This window comes from Danio rerio, chromosome 25 (genome assembly GCF_052040795.2).
Source record: "Danio rerio strain M-AB ecotype USA chromosome 25, GRCz13ab, whole genome shotgun sequence".
Taxonomy (NCBI): Eukaryota; Metazoa; Chordata; class Actinopteri; order Cypriniformes; family Danionidae; genus Danio; species Danio rerio.
In genome coordinates, this window is record NC_141045.1 from 11,008,666 (window position 1) to 11,034,680 (window position 26,015).

Below are 26,015 nucleotides of genomic sequence, written 5' to 3' on the forward strand. Positions count from 1 at the left end.
TCACTATATTAATTTTATGTTCTCTTGTTAAATAAAATGAATACCAATAAAACATTTTGAGAGGAAAATGAACTGTTAAAAACAGTTGTGCTCCTTAATACATTTTTCAAATATATTTTTACACCAATGTATTTTAAACCATGGCATTCATTTAAGATTTAAAGTTTAAAGTTATTTCATTATTTGTTTTATTTTTATAAACAACTAATTTACATTTAAATTCAAAACTAAAATACAAATGTTATAATTTGGAGGACTTTTGTGTGTGCATAAAAATAAAAAGGGCATTTTTATAATAATTTTTTTGTCAGTATCTGATGGAATATCCCTAATTTTGAATCACAACAAATAAAAACATTGTTATGTTGACTAATTAACATATATTACATGAAACAAAAACACTTATATTTTTAAATAGATGTAGGGAATCTAATCTATTTAAAATAAATATTAACATAAATAATTGCATAAAAACTGAGTTTTTAAGTCAAGACTTTTTTACTGTTTGTACTATTTCAAATATCATGATAAATACTGTATTGCCACATTAAATAAATGAATAGATTCAAAAATAAATAAACAAGCAAACGACAAATCTGCCCACTAAACTTATGCAACATTAGATCTCTGCATAGGGTTGCACAGCTACAGCCAGCATTAATCAAGTAATGCACATCAGGGGAATAATTTATTTTTGAAACAAATCCAGGACAAGCAGCATCCAGCAATGATTCCCGCATAATTGCTCCCTATGTGAGAGCAGCGAGCGCTCAGTAAAGAGAATTTACAGTTTAGATAATCAGACGTGATGCTGCTATCAGCAAAGTGCAGCTGACAAACAGCGAATGCGGTTTTACAATATCTGAGTCGATGGCATACGGTCAAAGAAGCTGAAGTGCACGCATTTTAGTTTAAAACGTCAATCCAAACACCTAAACACTCCAAATAAATAGTGTTTTGGGGAGTTTTACTCAATTGACGTCAATATAGCTGGGCTGAGGCATTGTGTTTACCTTTTATCACTGCGTGAAACCTGTTTGAATCTGTAAAAACAGAAGTTTACTTGAGCAAATCGGGCAAAAATGGGCTTGCAGAACAGCCTGAAATACGTCATGTGGTTTGATTCACTTAAACAGTTTGTTCATGCACTGAATTCTAAAGTTGAAATATAAGAATATATAAAGGGGTGCTGTAAGATCAAATACAAAATAGAGCTAGCTGGACAAAAAAAATAAAATTGTTAACGCTTTAGTTGAGGGGTAGTTTGTAAGACCGTCATAAAACCTTTATAGTCATGACATCACACATGTCATGAATGTAAATGTGATTTTATGCATGCTCATAACAACATTCAGTGTCATTCGCTCAGTCATGACATATTAAATGCAGAGATGACATTGTTTGTAATAACGTGACATAAATACATCACAAGTTTTGTTGTAGTGGAAAATTCAAAAACAGGTTGTCATAAAACTGTCATAAACATGATTGTCATGAAGCCCATATTAATGTCATGAATTTTATAACAGCCTCATTAACATTTGTTTGACTCGACTACAGTGGTTCAAGCTGTATTTTTCATTATTATTTAATATTAATTTAATGACAAATACAGTTTGTTCCACTGAAAAAAGTGATCAGAAAAATATCCATGACACAGTTATATTGGTCTCATGACACTCATGTTTATGACAGATTTATGGCAAGTTATGTGCATTGCATGGTAATGTCAAATTGTCATGACAAAGATAATGACTGGTTATGATTTAGTTGGCAATGTCAAGTTGTCATAACAAATAATGTATTCTTTGGATTTAAAATGCCATAACTGACCGAATGACACTTAATAACAGTTGTCATAAGCATGCATAAAATCTCATTCACATTCATCAAGTGTCATGTCATGATTACTAAGGTTTTATGATGGTCTCATGAACTACGCTTCAAGTAGGTCACAAGCTTTTAAATCTGTATAACAACAAATTAATAAATGGTTCATAACATTACTTGTATATATTTTTACTTATAAATGCTGGGTTGTTGTTGTTTTATAACAAATAAAAAAAAAAAACTAAATTAAAGAAAGTAACAAATAAAAAACAGTTGTCATGCAGGTTACAAAATCAAGTCACAATACATTTGAAGTACATTATTTCATATTGTTTACAGTGATATACTCAATTTTTGCCAACTCTTGTAGCTCTTTTTTGAATCAAGTTTTAGGTTAAAAGTCAGTCTCTCCATACAGTATATTTCCATTACAATTACTATCCATTGAGCCCCTGTTGGAGGATCAACTTGAAACAATTTTCAGTTATGGCTTTTCTGTTACTTAAAAAAAATAAATAAATAAATTGGATTAAGTATATTTGTCTTTAGTTGGAACAGTTTCTGGTATTTTCCAAAGGTATAGTGTAGTAAATGAGTAGTCCAATTTCTCTCCAGTTATCTTAATGCTGGGTTGTTTTAATATAAGTTTGGTTAAAATCTGGACACATCCAACCACTGGGTTAAATTGTTCAATTTCATTCATAGGACTAAATGTAAATCCACATTTGGGTTTTTCTATAATTTGAGTAGAAATAACCAAGCATTTCTTTACAGAGTAAATTAAATAAATTATAAATAGGCCCACACGGAATCTGTGCACGCAGGATTCCACAGATTTTTAGTCCATCATTAATTCTGTTTATTTACTTCAGTAAATGTGTATAAATCTATACTTAAGTTTTTTTTATTTTTATTTACAGTAATATTATTGACTATTGTGAAAATGTTTATCTGATTTATGTACAATGCAGTTTGTAAACTAATATTTTTAATATTATATATATATATATATATATATATATATATATATATATATATATATATATATATATATATATATATATATATATATATATATATATGAGCAATTCCATGAAAATGTCAACCTTATCATGAAAAAATAAACTTTTGACCAAAATAACAAAACCTATTTAAATTTGCTCATTAAGGTCTATATTTTATTGTAATGATGTGCTCTTGTTAAATTTTTAATGAAATTGGTTTGTTTATCCATGAAATATGAGGATTGTGCCAATGGTAAATTTCATTATAATCCAACCACATTTCGTGCTTTAGAATAAGGGATTAAAGACTCACCTTTTCCATGCTTTATGTTAACAGTAATCATTCTGCAGAAGGATTGGAGTCTGTAGTATAAATAATTACCCTTACTTTTTCATAACATTACTGCCCTTTTGATTTATGAGCTACATATTTAAGACATCACGCAGCTTCGGTCACGTGTCACGTCCGTAACGATTTAATGAAAAAGTTTATACTGTGGAATAAATATTATAACAAATAAAATGAAACTTTGTATACAAAGCCAAAATATGTCCATACTAATTATGATCGCCAACTCATCTCAGGTCTTTGCTCTAAACAACCACAATTTTGCGTTACGGACGTGACCATTTTTGAACTCCTTATTAATATAAGCCAATGACTAGCGCATATTTGTTCATTAAGATGCTGCATTACAATTACTGACTTACATTACATAACATCCATATGTTATATCAAGAACTGAACATTTCATTTAACTATAAACCACTTTAGTAACATTTCAGAAATAAATGTTTAATAAGAAAACAACATTTTACATATTGCCATAATTGGCCATAATGACTTAACCTATTTCCTCCGTCTTACTTGCGGTTCATGTGGGCACGCGCTGCCTATAGTGAAAGAATGACAATGAACCATAAGGCTTTGAACCTATACATTTTGTAAAGTATAGGCTAAGCATATAACAATTTTGTTATTTACATGTGATACTGCATTAATTTGCATACATGTTTTATAAGCTGTAAAATGAAAGCATCAGTTTGGTGCGAAGTTATAAAATATTTGTCTTTGTTTGATTTGTAGATTAGGCTATTTAAAATGTATATAAGAACTATTAATAGCTGTTTTTTTCCAAATGGAAAAAAGGGTGGTTTGTTGATTGTAGTCTGCACTAAATCATGAATATGCCTAGTTGAGTTTATGACGCGGCTCCAGGCAGCACAGACGACCAGGATCAGCGCTGGTTCGTCAACTCCTGTGTCAAACTGTGGCCAGAATATCCTTCTTTCATTTTCCTTTTTTGGCAAAAAACATATGTAAGCACGTGTGTTTGCACGTGTTACTGTCATGCGAGTTAACAAATATGTGTTGCTCATAAAAGCCGATCACAACGAACGCGCTTCTTCATTCCAGAGACGTGAGGCGCTCCGCAATGCATTTTATGTTGACAAGAAGAAAAGGAGCACGGTGCTCTTTTGAATGTCACTATAACAACTGAATCAGCTGGTCTATTGTGCGCGAGTGTTGCTGTCAATGTTTTCATAATTTAAATTTTTAAAAAACATTATGAAATTCAAGATTTGTAAAGTCATACAACTTTGGATGACTTAAAACAACGACCACAAGTCTCTCCGTCATTAAAAAGTTCGCCGTAGTCATCTTGACACTGCTGTCACCTCCAAGGAAACCCCGCCTCTGCTTTCGTTTGATTGAAGAATGAAAGACGCCACTGAGGTAACATGCTTTTCTTCTGGAGCGCACAAAGCGCGCAATGACAAAACGCGAGGCGCGCAAGGCGCATAATCAATAACCTCCATGCATTTGGTCTTTTCCCACTGCTCAAAATGCGCACGCCGCGGGTCAGGCCACAGCGGAGTTTTCGTTTCATGCAGAGCATAAATATGTTTTTTATTTCATTAATTAAATAACTATTTATAAAGATAAATTATCAAAGCGACACAATTCATTTTCCAAGCCCTTTATCCAAAATCTAAGCACTTTCAAAGCTTAAAAATTGGCTATAGCCTACATTAAAATTGAAACATTTTCAAAGATTTCCAGCACCCGGCAAATGCGCTTGAGTGCTTATTAAAATTATTTTAATAAGAATAAGAATAAAATCTTGATATTGATCTAAGCTTTAACTACATTATATGAGTATTAAATTTGTTAGAAAATCGATAGGACCTGCAGCTGTAAATATTTAATTCAATATTTTACACAATCGGTTATGAACTATAGCCTAAAAATATAAACATTATAGTCATCCATCGTACATGCCTACAACCAATGACTATTTTTCTGCTTGTTTAACATAGCCTACACAAAACCTTTCTTAAGTTATAAAGTTTTCTCTCTCACCCTGGTCCTTTATGAACTTTTTGCAACCTGTCCTGAAGTGACTGCCGACGAGAAAAAGAAAGCAAGCGCGAGTGGAGAAATTAATTTATTTATTCCATCAACTAACACGTTAACTAGAATAAACTAAAATAAACTGTCAAATATAATATTGCCATATCTGTGACAAAACTAGATTTTAAATATTCTCCACGTAGACAAGGTCTTGCGCAACAGTCGGGCAATGATTTAATTCAAGTTTGTCTGAAAACACTAACTTTAGGAGCCTGCTAAACATAGGCCCATTATAGCTGATTATGTTTATTAAAAATTCTATATTATTCAGAGTATAAAAGCACCATGTTAGCATGCAACATTGTTACCGAATTGAGTTTTGAACATTCGAACGTGCGTTAACCTTTAACAACACACATGCCATAATACGAATTAAATATAACAAGGAGATATCTATTTAAGTTTGATTAATTGTGCAACCTTACCATTCAGATGTCTCAGAGGTTAAAGTTTATTGGTTTACACACCCAACAGATATCCACAAATAGGTCTTTGGTCAAGTTTTGAAAGCATTTATCTGATTTTCATAATGTGTCAACTGTCAATTTCAGAGCAGTCACGTCCGTAACGAAGACAAGTCACGTCCGTAACGATAGTTTTTCCTCATTAATGCAAAAATGAAAAACTAAATAAAATTAATTATATATGTCCCATGCAGAGCCAACCCTTATCCTTTTGACTGTTATATATTTTTTTGGCTTCTGCATTTTCATTCACAGAATTTTCACAAAGTATGTCAACTCACAAAACTCATGTCTTTTTTTTGTCACGTCCGTAACGCATTCATTTTGCCGTCATTTTAAATATAAAACACCTGCATAGACTGATATTTTTTTGATGCCTGAACTCCATGGTTAAGGGGTAAGAAAAATATAAACATATATTTCAATATACTGTTAACATATACCTTCTCTGAGAATATACGTTTCATTTTTTTACTGCAAATGTCACGTCCATAACGCTGGAATCAGCCATATATATATATATATATATATATATATATATATATATATATATATATATATATATATATTATGGGAGACTTGCTTTGTTTACCATATAAAGTGAATCTAATTGGATTTGCATTTTAAACATTAAATAAAAGTTTAAAAGATATAATTTAAATTTTACATATTAAGGTTTTATTTAGGATACTCCAAAAATAATTCCACAGAAATCCGCAGATTTTTACCAAATTTCTCACCGGAAATAGTAAAGAAACGTCGCAGATTACGTCTGGCCCTAATTATTCACCTAACCGTACGTTCACACCGAAAGCGGTGTGAAGTCATTCATTTTCAATGAGAGCCGGCGGCGATAGGCGACGATAAGCGGCGAGGAGCAGCGCGGCGCGTCTTCGCCGGCATGAGTGTCGAGAAGAGTTGAAATGAAGTCAACTTTATGGTAATGAGCTATGATGCGGTTCGGCGGCAAGCAATCAGAATGAAGACGTCCACCGCTTGATAGCAGTTCAGGGAACACAGACCTGTGAACTTTGGTTCTGACCACAGTTGTTCCCAAGGGTTTGATTATTGCGGTCGCCGGATTTCCAATTATTAACAATGTTTTCTTACAGGAACATACATTAAATAAGTTACTGGCGAGTTACTGATGTTCATTAATGTTATATAAATTTATCTTAAAAAAGCGGGAATCTCACGCGATGTGACAGTACAAAACAGTATAGCTGCTTCAGGATATTTCAGACATATGGACACATATTGGATAAATAAAGCAAAGCCACACCACACGCAACTTGATCTTCCATTGTTTTATGAATTTGATAAGAAGTGTGCAACATTTTCACGCTAAAAACATGTCTTATGCAGGAATGTAACTGATATGCTGCAATGGCTCCTTTAAGTACGAGATCAATGTAGCGAGTTTTGACGCTCTCGCCGCCAGAGCTGAAGGCAGACAGCGATGTCGCCAGGGCGGCCAGAGCGACCTTAGACGCTCTCGCCGCTTTTGGTGTGAACGTACGGTTATTCTCAGCTGTCGAGTGGGCGCTGCCATTTGAATCTTTTTGTCTCGCGACTTCCGGTCACATTCACTTCCATTCATTTTTTGACGTTAACAACTGCTCGTTACGCTGCTTGATGTTGCAATTTAATATTTTCTTATTATATTATGCTACTTGGTCTGTGTAGTCATGCAAACATTTGTTTGTTGAGCAAGTAGTTTGGCCATTTTCTGCCGTTTATTATTCCTAGTCATTTCTCCCATAGGCGACTGAATCGGAAGTTCTAAGACAATCGCGAAAACAGGCACACTTCCGCATTTTAGAATAAGGTCAATCAACCATAAGGTCAATATTAGGTCAAACAACCTAATAAATGAATAATATACAATAGGTTTACAATATTACCAACAAATAATGAAATGCAAAGGTTACTAAATGAATAAATAAAAACAAAAAATATAAATAAATAAAACAAACATAAGGGATCACCCGATTAACTTTAATTAAGAAAAATTAAATAAATTAAAATGTTTCTTATGGTGAAGTGTTAAAACGGTTTTACATAATCATACATTATGTAAAACTGAACTGATATTGTTAAGCTAAATCAATTTTCATTATTCATATTTCTTTACAGCCCTCATAGGAATCGAGTGGATGGTCTGAGTCTGTGATTAAACCGTCGAGCCGCGAGCCAATCTGGCAGTGCTCGACGAAAAACCACTTTTGGGCTCTCGTTCAATAACATACGTACAATACAGCTGACAAACATTGATGGCGGTGCTGTCACTGCCACGCGTGACCGAATGTTCCTGCGGGCGGAGAAGAGGCTCTCACCGCGCGGCTGACAGAGACCAGAGGGACGGTAATCATCCGCATATCACTGTATACATATTCATTATAGCGTCAAACCCTGTCGAGGAATACAATAGAAAACTGGGAGAGAGAGAGAGAGAGAGAGAGAGAGAGAGAGAATGACCTACCAGGGACCGCTTTGTTTTATTTTATAGCTTTATTTAATTTGGCGTTTCACTTGTTTAGCCTGTAATTGCAGTTCAGGGTGTTGTGTTTAAACTAGCATAAAGTTAGCCATCTCTGCTTTCATATTTCGGAATAAGGCTAATTATGAGTGATTAACACTGGATACCTATTGTAATATAATATACACACACACTTAAAAAAAAAAGGTTATATATACACCAACATTAAAAAAAATCTATAGTAATTCATAGTAAATAGTATAGTGTTTTTGAACAATGCTATAGTAAAGTATTTGAATTAGTTCAATCATTCATTAATTTTCTTTTCAGCTTAATCCTTTTATTAATCACAGTGGAATGAACCACCAACTTATCCAGCATATGTTTTATGCAGCGGATGTCCTTCCAGCCGCAACCCAACACTGGGAAACACCCTTACACACGCTTTCACACGCATACACAATGGACAATTTAGCTTATTCAATTTACCTATAGTGCCAGCCTTTGAACTGTGGGGGAAACCGCCCAGAGGAAACCCACATGAACACGGGGAGCACAAGCAAACCCCACACAGAAATGCCAGCTGGGATTCAAACAGTAACCTTCTTGCTGTGAGGCGATCATGCGACCCACGGCGCCACCGTTACATCCTACTTAAATTTATTAGTTGTGGTAATTTTATAGTTGGTATGCTAACAGAGCATGTACATAAACAAATGACAATACGGAAATTTTGTACAGAGTAAGGGTATATTGTACTTAAATACACCAAAGTTTACTGTAGTATAAACTGAAGTATACTAAAGTATTTATTACAGTTTATCAGTTCACATTGCTATTGAATGCTCTAGCATACTGTAGTATTAAAATTGAATATACTATAATGTAAACAGTCTAATACACTATGTATGATTTAAAAACACTAGTATTTATTGTAAATTACTATTACAAATTAATAATAAGACGCAAGCAGACGCTTTACAAAAGTTGCGTTTAAGGGGGAAACATGTCAAACTTAATGAAACATTTGAGGGCTTATGCTGAAAGGCAGAGGAATACACTGTCTTTGACAGCTTGCGACATCATCTGGCACTTTCTGAGTACATTTACATGGACACCAATACTCTGATTTTAATATAGTTAGGATAATACTCTAATTAAGAGTTTACCAGCTATTTTTGATTACCTTAAAGGACCACCAAGTATCGAAATGTGGAGGTTTTTCTTTCAACTGCGTTAATTGCGTTAACTTTTTAAAATGTGTTAATTATTTCAAATTAATCACATGCGCTAATGCACTAATTTTGACAGCACTAATATATATATATATATATATATATATATATTATATCTTTGCTATGCCGAGTATGACAGGCTAATGGGTGCTGATGTGCTAAAGCTTTGAAATTATAAATATTTAAAATAGGCATTACTCATTTAAATAAATTGCATAGTTTATATATATATATATATACATATATATATATATATATATATATATATACACACACACACATATATATATATATATATATATATATATATATATATATATATATGGAATTTTGGAAATTGCTATTTTTCAGAAAAAAAAATACATGTAAAATGCAACAATTAGCAAAAAAATTGACGTAAAATATGCACCAATATTGTCTGATTATGGTTTTGATTCTTATATTTTTTGTTCATTTTGATAAACTGCAATAAAAGCACAAAAGTCCATTACAACAGAAAAGCAGCATTCCAGATATTTTACACCGAAAACCTTCAATACTGTACAGTTTTTCACCTCTATCACCTTTATCACTTATCACCTCTCTATATCCTAAACATACACTAAACCATTGTACAGTGTGCTAATCAAACATCTCAAACCTACAGTCTTTTTTAAGTCACCGTCACTCTTGACCAATCAAAACTGACGTTGAAGCTTCCTTGAAGACACAGGTGCTTTAGATTTCAGTCAGAAACACTCGACGTCACATTTCTGCAGGCAAAGGTAAGTTATACTGATGGACAGAGAATCATGAAACAGTTTACAGTCTCAACCCTGCAGGATTTGCCCATTCAAGACATTTAATGAGACACATCCTGTGATTCTTCCAGTCGACAGGCCTCAGTTTTTCAGTTGCCATTTTTAGTGTCTGTCTCTTTCAATTACCTCCAACTCAACATGAGACAAGAGTCAACACCAGAATGAAATGCGACAATATCGAAACCATGGCTCTTTTCCCCTTACTTTATCCATTGGTTTATCCTTTACAGGGTGATCCGTTCCCTCGCGTTTTTATCCTCCAGATGAAACGGCAAAACGGGGATTGAAACCTGTAATCAAACGCAGATGCGGTGTTCCACATAAAGATGAATGCCACCATGAGCGACACTTCACTGAGGTAATTCCAGCAAACAGGCAATTTGAGCGCCCGCAACAGCAACTTAACAGTGTGAGTCCACATTCATCTCTGAAGAGACACTCAGGCGAACCAAGTTTATAGGCTCTAATTATCTCTCGATAACGGCGGAGAACTGTGAAAACACGTTAACTCGATTTTAGCTCTTGAAGCGTGCCGGAGCGCCAGTGAACCTGATGGAGGAATGAAAGTCCCATCTTGTTATCCTGTGACGCGTTACACTGCCTGTTTAGAAACATAGGAAAGGCTTTTGATCTTGACGCTTGCTTACATTCCTAGATATGGGGATAAATAAAAAAGGATAAATTGTTCTTGCAGTTGAGAGTTTACATCATATGACTGTAAGACACAAAGTCAGAATCTAGGGTTACAAAGTTGCTAAGTCAGAACTTTGAGAAATATAGTCAGAAAAAGAAAACGTGTAAATGCAGAATTCTGAAGAAAAAAAAATTCAAAAATGTGACTTAATCTTTCAATTTCAGGTTTATTTTAAAAGAAATCTGAAGGAAACAATTGAAAGATTTACTCATAAATAAAAATGTCTTACTATTCTAAGATTATATACAAAAACGTGCAATTATTAGGAATAAAACATCTTGCAAGATTTACAATATGTAAAATAAGAATTCTAAAGTGTTTGCTTAGATTCGTAGACTATTCAGAAAATTAAACAATATACATTTCTACAATATTAGATATAAGGTTGTAAAGTCAGAACAATGAGAAATATATTAAAAAGGGAAATAAAGAAAACGTATAAATGTAGGATTTTGAGAAAAAAATCTGAATTGCGACTTTTCATTTCACAATTTAGTAGTCATTCAGAGGGAAAAAAACAAAATTGAGAGATAAACTCACAATTGCGTTAATAATAAATTATTAAGAATTTCAAGATGTGAAATCATAATTGTAATAAAGTCGAAATTGTAACAAATGCAGTGCATATTAGAATACAGAATATAAATTCACAATTGCAAGAAATTATGAGGGAAAAACTAGCTAGAACATATTGGAAGAATCACAAGATGTAAAATCAAAACTTGGAAGTGTTTGCTTGAACACTATTTCACGGCAATTCATAACTTTTTGATTTAGTGGCTTATTTGTATGAATTTGTATGATCAATTTAGCATGATTTGCTTATGCCCAATGATGATTGGATTTAGGGCTGGTGTTGAGTGCCACACTTCCTTTTTAAAATCGTACATTTTCATACAATTGATCTCGTATGAATTTGTACGTATTGGCCTCTGAACTGACAAAATGTAAAATAGTTACGTTTCCTCATGAGATCAGGCTGGTTTGCTTAAATGCACAGACTATTTGAAAAAATGAAAACACTTATTTTTGCAAATGAAAGTTTACATAGTATAATTGTAAGATACATACTCAGACCTAAGGGATGCAATGTTGCAAAGTCAAAACTTTGAGAAATATAGTCAGAAAACAAAATAAAACATATTAATGCGGAATTTTAAAACAAATGTGCAATTCTGAGAAAAACAAATTGTTGCAAAATCAAAACTTCAGCAATAATTACCCACCCCTACTAAACTCACAATAGTAACTTTATAACTCAAAATTGGAAAATGCTGAGTTGCAAATCTGAGAAAAGAACTTTGACTTGCGGCATTAACTTAACAAATGTTTTCATATAAACTCTAATTTTGCAAGATAAAACATTATCAATTTTGCAAACAAAATCACAATGCTCAGAAATAATCAGAATTGTATGATAAACTCACATTTTGAAGTTTGTAATACAACAATTGGAATCGCTCTAAATAGTCATTAGCAATTCTGAGTGTAAAGCAAGCAAGATTAAATTCCGCGGAGACACCGTCACAACTCACAGATATAAAATGTCAGAATGACAACTTCACATTTATGAACAAGTCATAATTCAGAGAAAAATATGTCAGAATTTCAAGGTAAAACTGAGAAATGCAAAAGAGAGAGAAAGAAAAAAGTGGTAATTACTGTGGTTTCAATGATGCTGTGGCAGAAACAGGCTTCCGCTCTAAACTCCTGCTGATCTCCACATGGGAAATCTGATGTCCAGCTTTGCGGATCATTGTGTAGTGTGTATCCTTGTCTATCACTGTTATATTTTTTCGCCACACATGCTCTTACATAATTGACCATCGCTTTGATTTCTGTTCTCTGCTGTAAAAACTTCTTGTTTCTTTGATAAGGGAATCAGCTGATGTCAGAGCCAATGTCTGTGTGACTCATTCGCTCTTACAGTATACATGAATGCTGTTCTTAATGTAGATCAATGAAAATTACACTGAGGAAATTTGCTAAGGTGAAATAAATTCTGATCTGTCCATCTATCCGTCTATCCATCTATCCATCTATCCATCCATCCATCCATCCATTACTACATCCACCTTACCAACTATTTATCTATTTGTTCATCCTTTCATCCATCTATCCCTCCATTCAGTGATCTATCCATCCATCCATCCATCCATTAATCTATTTATTGTCTGTCCATGTCCATCTTCCGACCAACTATTTATCTTTCAGTCCATCCTTCCATCTAACCAATCATTCATTTATATTTCCATCCATCCTTCCATCCATCCATCAGACAATCTATGTATCTATCCATTCATTAATGTTCGCCCATGTGCATTTATCTATTCATTTTTTATCCATTCATCCATCCATCCATCTGTGATGACATTTGTCTGTCCATGTCTGTCCATCCATTTATCTGAACAACTATTTCTATCCATCTGATCAACTCTTTATCCATCTGTCCAACTATTTATCTATCCGTACATCCATCTATCCATATATCTGACCAACTATCTATCGGTTCATCCATTAGTCTGTTCATTTGTTTACTAATCAGTCCTTTCCACCCATCCATCTATCTGATCTATTTATCTATCCATTTATTAAAGTCTGTCCATCCCTCCATCTATCCATCCATCCATCCATCCATCCATCCACCCGTCCATTTATTCATCCATCCATCTACTAGCGTGTCCATCCATCCATCCATCCATCCATCCATCCATCCATCTAGCCATCCAATAATCATTCTATTCATTCATCCATCCATCTGTCTGTCCATCCATCCATCTGTCCATTCATCCGTCTGTCCATCCATCCATCTATCCATCATCCATCCACCTGATCAATAATTTTTCTATCCATCTATCTATCCCTCTATTCACTGATCTGTTCATTCCATTTATCCATCCATCCATCCATCCATCCATCCATCTTAAAATCGATCCATTCATCTCTATCCTTCCACCATCTATCGAACCATTTATGCCTATCCATCTGTCTATCTATCCATCCATCCACCCGTCCGTCCATCTATCCATCCATCCAACCATTCATCCATCCAATAATCAATCTGACCAACTATTTATTTAACCATCCAATCATTTTTCTATTCATCCATCCATTCATCCATACATCTGTCTGTCTATCCATCCATCCATCCATGCACATGATCAATTATTTTTCTATCATCTATCTATCCATCTATTCACTGATCTGTCCATTCCATTTATCCATTCATCTGACAATCGATCCATTAATCTCTATCCATCCACCATCTATCGAACCATTTATGCTCATCCATCTGTCCGTCCATCCATCTGTCCATCCATCCATCCATCCATCCATCCATCCATCCATCCATCCATCCATCCATCCATCCTGATTGCAGACTAAATCAGTGTTAAATTTAGTAAAGATGGCTTTGAATATTGTTATATAAACTGTTATACTAGCTTTATTGATTATGAACTATACCTGGTATTAGTATTTTGTTTTTATTTATTCACTTTGAGTCAGTTTTAAATCAGCAGAGGCATTTTAAATATAATAATTACAAATAAAAAAGTCCATTATTATACCACACTTTATTGAAATACGTCTTGTAAAAGGGACATTTTCACTAACTGCAACTTAATTTATGGTGCATTACAGTATACAATATGTAAGTGTAAGACATGATATAACATTTGTCATAAAAAAAATCCCTCTGCCTTACAGTATTGCATCCGCTAGAAAAGTTTCTTCTATAGGCTTCAAATATGAACGGATTTAAAACAATTTCAAACCAGTGGGCAATACAGAGGAAAAATTAAGCTGGCTAATAAACGTATGATTTTTTTTTAATCCTCGTCTATGGAGTAAATTGAATCCCAGCCTGAGTTCCAGCCGAGGAGAAGCTAATAGATTTTCTTTGAAGGCTGCAGTACAGCAGGGCCGCGGCTGCTCTCTTTAATGATTTCATATCTCCACAAAAACAACTCCTCTCCGCCTTTGAAGAAACAACCAGCGGTGGCCTGAAAAACTGTACGGAATGCGGAAAGACCTTTTGTTAATGCGGATGCTGAAAATCTTTGATAATCATTCAATTATCAGCAAAGCAGTGTGGGTAAATATTGGGGTTTTAGTCTGAACTGTCATAATGGCCATTGAGGTAATAGGAGATAGTCTAGTATGTGTGTTGAATTTTTGCTAATTTACTTAAAATCAAATGAATTGGCTCAAACCAGGAAACATTCTAGCGTCAGGAGTTTGGTTGACGAAGATTTTTATTTTATTTTTTTTCAAATGATTGGAAATGTATATAAACAGGCTTGTACTCATTTTGATGTACAGTATGCATCCAGCCTGTTCACAGATTTAAATAAGAAACATAAATGTATCATTAAAATTAGTTATATATTTTTTTCAAAATATTTTTAACTAAAAAAAAAGCCTAAATAAATAAAGCCTATATATAAACAGCATAACATATAAAACTTTGGCATAATATTTCAGTTAATAATAATAATAATAATAATAATAATAATAATAGTAATAATAATAATATTATTATTATTATTATTATTATTATTATTATTGAACTAATGAACATTATGTATTTATTTATTAGAAGTGTTAAAGTAGAAGTAAAAGGTATGTATATAAAATATTTATAATATATTAAACTAAACATAATATTTATAATATAATAACACAATTTTATTTTTTTATTTGTAATTAAATTTTTTGTTTACATAAACAAATACCAACATATATTATAAAAGTAGGAATAGTACAATAGAAGAAAAAATAATGCAGTATGTTAGATAATAATAATAATATTCATATTCATATTATTATTATTAATAATAATAATAATAACTGTTATGAAATAATACACTTACAATATGTATTAATTAAGGTCTTATAATAATACTACTACTTCTAATAATAATAATAATAATAATTAGACATTAAATAATACATATTTTATGTGTATTATTACATTACTGTTTTTAATTTAATCATGTATTATATTACAACATAATAAATACACTAATTTATAAATACAAAACCAATTATGTTATTATTATTATTTAGTGAACAATATTGAACTTTTCTTTCTTTCTTTCTTTATTTATTCTTCTTTGTTTTAAAAGTAATAGTAAATAAAATATGTTAGTTCAACATATTGAACTAAACATATTAATTATAATGTAATATAAAAAATAAATTATATAATATTTATTTATTTTAATATAATATATTTATATTATATTTAATAATAATTTTATGCTTATTTTTAATATAAATGTCACAATATAATATATAATACTTAATGCAATATGTATAATTGATACTATTTTAGATATTTTATAATCCACAGCATGCTGCATACACTAATAGACTAGTAGTAATAATCCTGCTTTCTTTCATTCATTCATTATATTTTGTGATTATTATTGTTTTTGGTTTTTTTGGCTCTTTTGCTCGTCTGTTCTGACTCTCAAACACCTGGACTCCTATGAGAACGACGCCGGCTTTGATCCAGACCCAAGAGACTCCGTTTACCACCTCTGAATTATGGCTCAGCACAAACATGAAGAGCAACTATAAATCAAACGCACAATACATTGAGACTGGCAGCGGAAAATCAAGTGAAACGAAGGAGGAAAAAAGGCACAAACGCAGGGCGATAATGTGCAAAATGCAAGAGCTGCATACTAAATACAGAACCCTTCACTAATATTAACATCCTTGGTGAATATGAAAAAAGAAGGCTTATGTTTTGTTGTTTTTTTCTTAAAACCCTTACAGGTGATTGTAGTTTTGGAGACTTTTTGACCCAAAGACACTTCTGCAATTTTCCAGCTGTGATTTTTTGACATCTTTAGCAGTGATGAAAACAAACCCGCGTAACTCTTCCAGGCTGATTCATAACACTTACCGATGACTGGAATTACTTTGATGTTGGCCCAAATAGTGGAAATGTTCAGTGTTTTTGCTATTTATTTTTATTATAGCCTCATAGTTTAGAAATGTTTTGCTCATGTCAATTTAGAGGGGTGCCTATAATTATAACCACCATTTTTAACACGTACTGTACAAATAAATACAAATTTTTATTCGGTGGTATATGAGGATTCTCCCACTCTAACAAATTAAAAGTTGACTAAACTTAATGTTTAACTTTAAAAAAGCAACTTGCTGCACAGCTTTTTTGAGCTGGCTCAACTTAAATCAAGTCAACTGCATTACATGGGTTAAAAGTCAGTCTACGGGGAACAAAAGAGCAAGTTGAGTCAACCTTTTATTATTTTACATTTAATCACCTTCATTTTTTCACTACCTAATGTTTAAATAGATGAATGAATAATGAAAAAAATACTAACATTAAAATTGTAAAAATAAAGTTGAAAACTGCTGCAGAGCTTTATTTTAAGTTGACTCAACTTAAATCGAGTCAGTTACACTACTTGGGTTAAAAGTTCACAAAAAAAAGCTGTGCAGAATGTTGCCTTAGAATTTTAAGTTGAGTCATGGGCAGTGATGGGAATAACGGCGCTATAAATAAACATTGTTACTAATGGCGAAACTTATTTTAGTAACGAGTAATTAATTGTATTACTGTTTCCCCCATTACAACCGAAACCCTGTGCCATACCTTTGGAACTGGTATGCACCAGACCAAATCAGTATATGATTTTCAGTGCCTAATTCCGGTGCCACTGGTGCTGTGACAAGAATGTAAAGCCAGTCGCACACTTGAAGGGCCCTATCATACACCCGGCGCAATGTGGCATCTCGGGAGGCTTTTTCAGTTCATTCATAACAGTTTGCTTTTGTATAATGTTATTATTATTAGCAGTATTATTTATTATATCCATATTTATATTTGTTTTATTAAAAACAAGCTTAGATTTGCCCACCTGCAGGTTTTAGACCATATGGGGCACAGCATGTGTTTTAGGATATAACTCAGGTTTTTGAACACACTTCGTTATTGTTGTTCATTTATTCGTTTGCTGGAAATTAGAACTGAATTTAGAAATAGTTTTGAAACGAATATTTGCGCTCAACAAACTAAATTATTTATTTATAGTCTAATTGATGTCTGTGCGTAAAGGTTTCCCTATCCAAGAGCGAATGTGAAAGTAGATCCATTACCTCTCATTCTCACGCAGTAGATGCTCTGTTTAACAGTTTTAACTGTTAACTGTTTGCTAGTGAAATGCTCATTTTTTTCCATTTAGACTTACTTTGCGTCCTGTAAATAGCGAATGCGCTGTTGGCGCGACGCAGCTGGCTCTTAAAGGTAATGGGAGATGAGACTCTAATTGGTTTATTCTCAAAACACACCTATAACTCATTAAGAAAATAAACACAACCCTTTTAGACCATGTGCCACGGCACAAAGCAGATTTTCCCATCCTTAAATTAGCAAAAACGTGTTCTGACACGCCCTGAAAGCGTTTGCGATCCGCGTTTTGCGCTCTGCGCATGGACCGTCAAAAAAGAGCCCAAAGCGCCACTCGGCGACGCACAGCGCCATGCATTTGAGAATTCGCAAGTCAGCTGCTGTCCGCGGCACCCAGCCACGTCTCAAGACTGTTCATATTTCTGCCGTGCCGCAAAGCACCGTCTGAATAGTTTAATTATAAGTAACATGCGAAAGTGCACATCTGGTGTGTAATACTATCAACTGTCACACCATTCCTAAATGTTTAATTCTAAACAGCTTTGAGGGATACAGACAAGTTAGCGATGTCAGGCGTTTGTTATTGTAGCTTATAGAAGGCAAAGCGTGCAGTACGGCGCATGCAGTAAGCAACTCACTTCATCAACACGCATGATCGCATTCATCCGATTCGCTTAAACCAAGCATTCTAAAGTATGGCTGTATTTTACAAGCAAGGATTCTGACACACCAACATGCAGAAGATACTTTACAAAAGTTGCGTGTAAGCGGATAAACGTGTCAAACTTATGAAATGTGAGGGCTCATGAAATCAACTTAAAGGTGAGGAATGGACTGTCTTTGACAGCTTTGTGACATTATCTGACACTTTCAGTGAGTACTTTTACATGGACACCAATACTCTGATTTTAATATGATTAAAACAATACTCTGATCAAGAGTCTACCACATAAACAGTGATTATCTTAAAGGACCACAGACACAAACTGCGGAGAAAACATTAGGCTGGTGACGCAATGATGTTATTGATCTATGTGTTATAACATGTAACTGGGGATCAGGAATGTAACAATTAAAATGATGTTTACTTTAAACTTATTATAAATATACATTTATATAGTTCAATTATAATGATTAATATATCGATATGTATTATCGATTTAGCACCGGTATCCAAAAAAACCAAACAATACCCAACCCTATTTTTTAGCGGTGTGAACCTATACTGGTCTCACGGTTCGGTTCGGTTACGATTATCATGCCTTCGATTCGGTTTAATTCCATACTTCGGTGCATCACTGTGCATTGACGATGCTTCCCATATAAAGTGTTATATTTTAGAGGAGAGGCTATAACAAGCTGTCTGTATAAACACACAGAGACACAGCACCACACTGTCTCTCATTCAAACACAAACATAGTCAGCACCAAAGAAACAAACACACACACAAGCACACACACACACACACACTTAAGCCCTCGCAACAGGGACAGCTCGCGAAGAGCGGAGCAGAAAAACGGAAAAAAAACGAAAAAAATAAGCACTTTTCCGACGGTCCCTTGCTGAGAGCTCCTCTCAACGCGAGCTATTCCAGCTAAACACATATTGCGAGGGCTTAAACGGAGCAGTGCTCGTAGTGTGGAGCGAAAAAAAAGAAAGACAGCTGTGAAACATAACCAGGAAACACACTTTAGATCTGAATGTGTGTCAAGAATATCGAAAACAAAACCAACTGAATCGCGCTCATTTCTGGCGCCCTCCTGGATATACAGCGCCCTTAGAATTTGCCTATGGTGCCTATGCCACGGACCGGCCCTGAGTTGGCTGAGTGTTGTAAATACTCGCGCTCACCTCCCTCGTGAAAGAGAGCATAGAAGATAAATGACGTCAGTACATAATAACCGGTTATGATTATTACTGAACCGATACCGAATTGTCCGCGTCTGCATCGCGGTGCACCAAAGAAACAATTAATTTTGACACCCCTACTATTTTTTATGCAAGCAGCGTCTCTCTCAACCAGCTATAGGACCTCTCTTCCTAGGGTATGTGTGTTCAGGGCTGGGGCGGGACACATAGCCAACCAGTAACTATGATTGGTTTGTCTGTGAACGTGGTGTAACCGAGAATGTGATGATTGGCTTAGACAAAGTACATTTCTATCGTTTGCTAATCGGAGGGAGAGTAGTATAGTTGTTCATACACATGCACAGTCAGTCGCACACATCAACAATGAGGAGTCAGAGCGATGGCAAATGCAACAGGTTTACCTTTTTTGAGGTGAAAGGCAAGAATGTTTATGCATCGCGCTATTTATTCTCAGGAAAAAAAAGTCTCTTAGCGTTGTCAACGAGTATTTATAAACTAATGAAGCACCTCACGTCGTCACATGCCGCCACAAAAAATGTGGCTAAGACTGCAGGTGATAATGTGAGATCTGCTACCAAAGGAGGAGATGAAGCCACAACGTCAAAGCACCTAAAACTCGATTTTTCTTCACTACAAATTGTCTATTCGCGTCTTTGCATTGACTTAATATGTAAATCACTCGCGCTTGTCGCTTGTTCCGCGTCTAGGGTGAATGCAGCAAGAGAAATATTAGTCTGTTTAAAATTCTTATTGACCTTCTATTCTATAATGCTGAAGTGCGCTCGTTTTTTGTGATAGAACTTCTGATTGAGGGAGAAAGTGGTAGGAATAATAAACGGCAGAAATCGGTGAACCTACTTGCTCTAAAAACACATGTTTGTCATTATGCATACACACAAGTAGAATAATATAATAAGAAAATATCAGTTTGCAACATCAAGCAGCATAACGAGTTATTTTTAAGATCTAAAAATCAATGGAAGTGAATGAGACTGGAAGTTTTGAGCCAAAAAGATTCCAACATCAAGAATAAGGTCAATATCGTTTGTAGGATAAACAGGAGATTAAACTGCTTTCATTTGATTCAACAGGAGTAATGAACACGACCACAACAACATAGATGGATGTATGAACATAAATAGTTAGACAGACACACCAACACGATCTCACGGCAATCCGTAACTTTTTGATTTAGCCGCTAATTCATATGAATTCGTACGATCTAATTTGTACTATTTAGTACGATTTGCTCATCCCCCAATGACGGTTGGGTTTAGGGGTGGGGTTAGGTGCCACGCCTCCTTTTTAAAATTGTACAATTTCGTACGACTGAACTCATACAAATTCGTACCAATTAGCCACTTAACTGGCAAAACGTAAAATGCTTACGTTTTCTTGTAAGATCAGGCTGTACACACAGACCGACTAACAGACAAATGGATAAAATAAACAGATCAGAGAATGGATTAATGGATTGATCATCAAACGGATATAAAATAGCTGGACAGACAAATAGATAGATGGATAAACAGAGTCCAGCATGAAGCGAGCTTGTGTCCTATTTTGTTTTCCTGCTAATGTGTGAATCTGAAGAGGATGTGCTTCTGAAAAGCAGCGCAGGCTTTTTTCACCTCGCGGGACTCGAGGGACAAGTGCTCCTCTTCTCTCTTGTCAACGTGTAGATGCCTGAAACTCCCCCAGGTCATCCAGACCTCCTCCTCACCAGCAATCCTTCAATATACTCCTCTCTCTCTGCTCTCCACTAATGGAGGTTGAAGGACTGTCACTCTGGCCTGCATTACAACTTCAAGGGCTCGAACTCTGTTTCTCTCGGTTCTCTGGCTAAACTGAGCTCTGCAGGACTCCTGTGGATTCTCTGAGAACAAGACGGTCCGCCTCATGGTATACTGTATGTCCCCGTCTGTGCTTTTAAAGAGGCCGATGGACTTTGGTGGAGGACCAGCTTTGTAATCCGACATGCTGCAGTTTCAAGGCACTTCGGCTACTGTACACACAGTATGAATCTTTTGAAAACTATTTTAGCTACAGTAGAGTACCAAAAATAAATAAATAAATCCATTCAGTGCAGTTTTATTATCATTTATATAGGGAAAAATTAATGATTTTTTGACGAAAACAAATGCACACTGGAGGGTGCACTGTAAAAACTGCTGGGTTTGACACAATGCCTTCATGTTGTGCAGACACAAGTTAAGTTAATTGAATAGTTTTTACACATTTAAGTGGTGTGAACATAATGCAATTAAGTCGTTTTCACAAAAAAAAAAATCTTAAGAATTGGGTTGTTTCACCTTATTTTAAATAAGTAGTTTGACAAGCATAACTTTAATAATTCAATTGTCAGGAGTCAATTCTTCCACTATTATTCAACTAATTATTCATACTAAGTCTTATTCAAGACATTCATTTCAGTATATTCAAGTTAACTGTTTTAGTGTGTAGGATTAATTTCTTATACTCATCCAAAAGTGGTGGATTTAGGCAAGGGCAATGGGCAAAGGGTGACCGCCAGGGCTTAATTTGTGCTGGAACAAGCTGGATCTGGAACCTCTGAAATCTGATCTGATTTTACCAATCCCCCTCCTCAATCACGCTCCTCTTGTTCACTTTAACTTTCTTCCGCGACTCCCCAACCCTCTTCACTTTCGTCCGTGACAACCCCCCGCTCTTCACTTTGTTCGCAACACCCCTCTGCCATCAAATGCCCCTCCGCTCTACACCTTCGTCCGTGACATCTCTCCATCTTCAGGTAACCTCCCAGATCCATTACCCAGATCTGTTCTGGGACCTCGCAATTAACAAATTAGGCACTGGCGATTGCTAGGGCCAGACAGAATCTCAGGACATTTCTTGCTATTTCTGCAGAGAATTTTGTAAAACATCTGCTAATTTATGTGATATGATTTTAGGAGTATCACAACTACAAACTTAATACATTAAATTAAAAATAAAACATTCATTAATTTTCTTTTGGGCTTAGTCATTTAAATAATCCGGGGCCAGAATAATTGCCAACTTATCCAGCATGTTTTTACGCAGCGGATGGCCTTCCAGCTGCAACCCATCTCTGGGAAACATCCATACACACTCATTCGCACTCATACAATACAGACAATTTAGCCTACCCAATTCACCTGTGCCTCATGTCTTTGGACTGTGGGCGAAACCACAGCACCTGGAGGAAACCCACTCAAACGCAGGGATAACATGCAAACTCCACACAGAAACGCCAACTGACCCAGCCAAGACTCGAACCAGCAACCTTCTTGCCATGATACAACAGAACGACCTAGTGCAGCACTGCGTCGCCACATAAATGATCTTTTAGTAGAAAGTTGGGTCAAATCTGGACAAAAACAACTGTTGGCTTAAAAAAAGTGCAATTTAAATGAATAGAATTTTAAAAGCTGCCTAAATGTTGTGTGTGTCAACAACCAATACAATGAACGAACGACAGAAAACAATGGAACAAACTATCAATATATTGAACAAACTATAGACTGGATGGATGGTGTCTTATTTGTTTTCCTGCTAATTTGTGAATTTAAAAAGAGATAGATAGATAGATAGATAGATAGATAGATAGATAGATAGATAGATAGATAGATAGACAGACAGACAGACAGACAGACAGACAGATAGATAGATAGATAGATAGATAGATATGTAGACAGACAAGACTTCTACTGATTAGCCAATCACAGTAGACTGATTTATGCTAGCATGGCACTAAACTGCAGTCTTCTTCAAGGGATTATTACTGTAATAACTGTATCAAGTCATTTTGAATCAAATTGCCGGCTAAATGACTTCTTCCTGCTACAGTATGTCTTCTAGCAATACAGTGTAAGATCCAAAGGAGGATATCACAGGGATTATAGCATGTGAGGTGAGCTTCACAGTAAAGCCACTTAAACGCATAAGATAGACAGAATGAGACATCGCACATCCAGGTCATGCCGGGTGCTAAGTGAAGCATGGCATCTTTGCGAGCACCAGTGATTTTGCGCTGGCCGCCGCCACCTACAACATGCATTATTGCACAGCAGGAACGCAGCGTGTTTGTGGCCTTGAGAAGAACTACTTCATACATCTGCTGGAAATCAGTGCTTGGTTGAAGTTGCTGGGGAAACGACGAAGGGAAAATTTTATATTTTATATTTCAAGTTTATATTTCAAGTTCATGCAAGTTCATACAAATGGGATAGTACTGGAATCAGAATTCTGATTTATTGATTGGTTGATTGATTGATTCATTGGTTGGTTGGTTAACTGATTGAATAATCAGTTGGCTAATTGTTGGTTTATTGGCTGATTGATTGATTGGCTGGTTAATTGATTGATTGATTAGTTGACTGGTTGTTTGGTTAGTTGGTTGGTTGATTGAGTAGTAGCCTGGTTGGTTGTTTGTTTGGTTGATTGATTGATTGATTGATTGATTGATTGATTGATTGATTGATTGATTGATAGATAGATAGTTTAGTTGACTGGTTGTTTGGTTGATTGATTAATTGCTTAGTTGGCTGGTTGTCTTGTTGATTGATTGATTGATTGATTAGTTAGCTGGTTGGTTGATTGATTAATTGATTGATTAGTTGGCTGGTTGGTGGGTTGACTGATTGATTGACGAGTCGGTTGATTGATTGATTGATTGATTGATTGATTGATTGATTGATTGATTGATTGATTAGTTGGCTGGTTGGTTGATTAGTTTGCTGGTTGGTTGGTTGATTATTTGGTTGAATAATTTATGGATTGACTGACAGGTGGATTAGTTGCCCGGTTAGTTAATTGATTGATTGATTGGTTGATTTTTTTTATTTATTAATATATTTACTGCACAAATGCACACATTTTAACTGCTTAAAGTACAATTGATATGAAAATGTACTTACAGTAAGTAGTGTATTTTTTGTTAGTTATTCTACACCACTGTTTTTAAATCAGTCGATCAACAGTCTGTCAGTCAATAAACCAATTAATCAATAAGTCAGTCAATTAATCAGTCAATCAACCAACCAATGAAACAATTGATCAATAAGTCAGTCATTTAACCAGTCAATCAACCAACCAACGAACCAATCAATTAATCAGTCAGTCAGTCAAAATCATAATCAATCAACCAATCATGGACCTTTACTGACCTTAGAGAATCCCACCAATCACCAGCTGCCATTGTTGTGGTCACACAATAGAGTTGTGTTGAAAAAAGCTCTTGTCTCCGAAAGTCAAAACAACATGGTGTGAATCCCAGAGGAAAACAAGGCAAGTGTCTTTCTGAACTCAGTGAACATTAACTGAAAAGGTCTTTTCACTTCAGGGAGTACCTTCAGCCAAAGACCTTCATACTGTTTGGTGGGCATGTTAAATGTCACCGGGCTTAAATACATTATATATATATATATATATATATATATATATATATATATATATATATATATATATATATATATATATATATATATATATATTTATATGTGTGTATATACAGAATAATCAATGCATAGAAGAACCGAAAGATAGAATGAATCAACATATGAATGATATAGAGATGGAATATAAACAAAAAAATAGACTGAATGAATCATAGAAAGAGTGAAAGATTATATAATAAACAAAAAATAGAATAAACAAACAAATGATAGTGACAGAATAAACACACAGAAATTGATCAAAAAATTGAACAATGGAATGAACAAATGAACAATAGACTGAATTAACTGCGAAATGAACAAATAATTTTCAATAAAAGTGATAAATAAAAAACAATAATTGTCAACAATAAATAAATAGATCATGACAGAAGGACAGAAGGAACAAATGCATAATAAAGAGAAGAATAGAACAAACTAATAGATTGAACAAACAATTGATGGACAATTATAGGCAGAAAAAAAAATTTAACAACAGAAATAATAAAAGAATGAACAAGCAAATGGATATAGAGAACAGGCAAATTACAGTTAAAAGAAAAGAGAACTGTAAGTAAAGTAATGAATGGATAGATTGTCAGATGAATGTAAGGCATGAAGGA

The 26,015-nt window shown here is 34.5% G+C and overlaps 1 protein-coding gene across 16 annotated transcripts in view; it reads right to left on the bottom strand.

Moving 5' to 3' along the window:
* lrrc4ca (leucine rich repeat containing 4C, genome duplicate a) overlaps positions 1–26,015 on the bottom strand; it is a 431,094-nt gene that overhangs the window by 224,303 nt on the left and 180,776 nt on the right. The window contains exon 3 of one of the 16 annotated variants that reach the window (XR_015525748.1): positions 9,886–10,829. The exons of 13 other annotated variants lie outside the window; for them this stretch is intronic. The gene's annotated coding sequence lies outside the window, so the exon portion shown is untranslated. Of the gene's footprint in view, positions 1–9,885; positions 10,880–12,584; positions 12,656–26,015 lie in introns of those variants that run through there. 2 more of the 16 variants (XR_015525749.1, XR_015525750.1) reach the window with 2 other exon arrangements.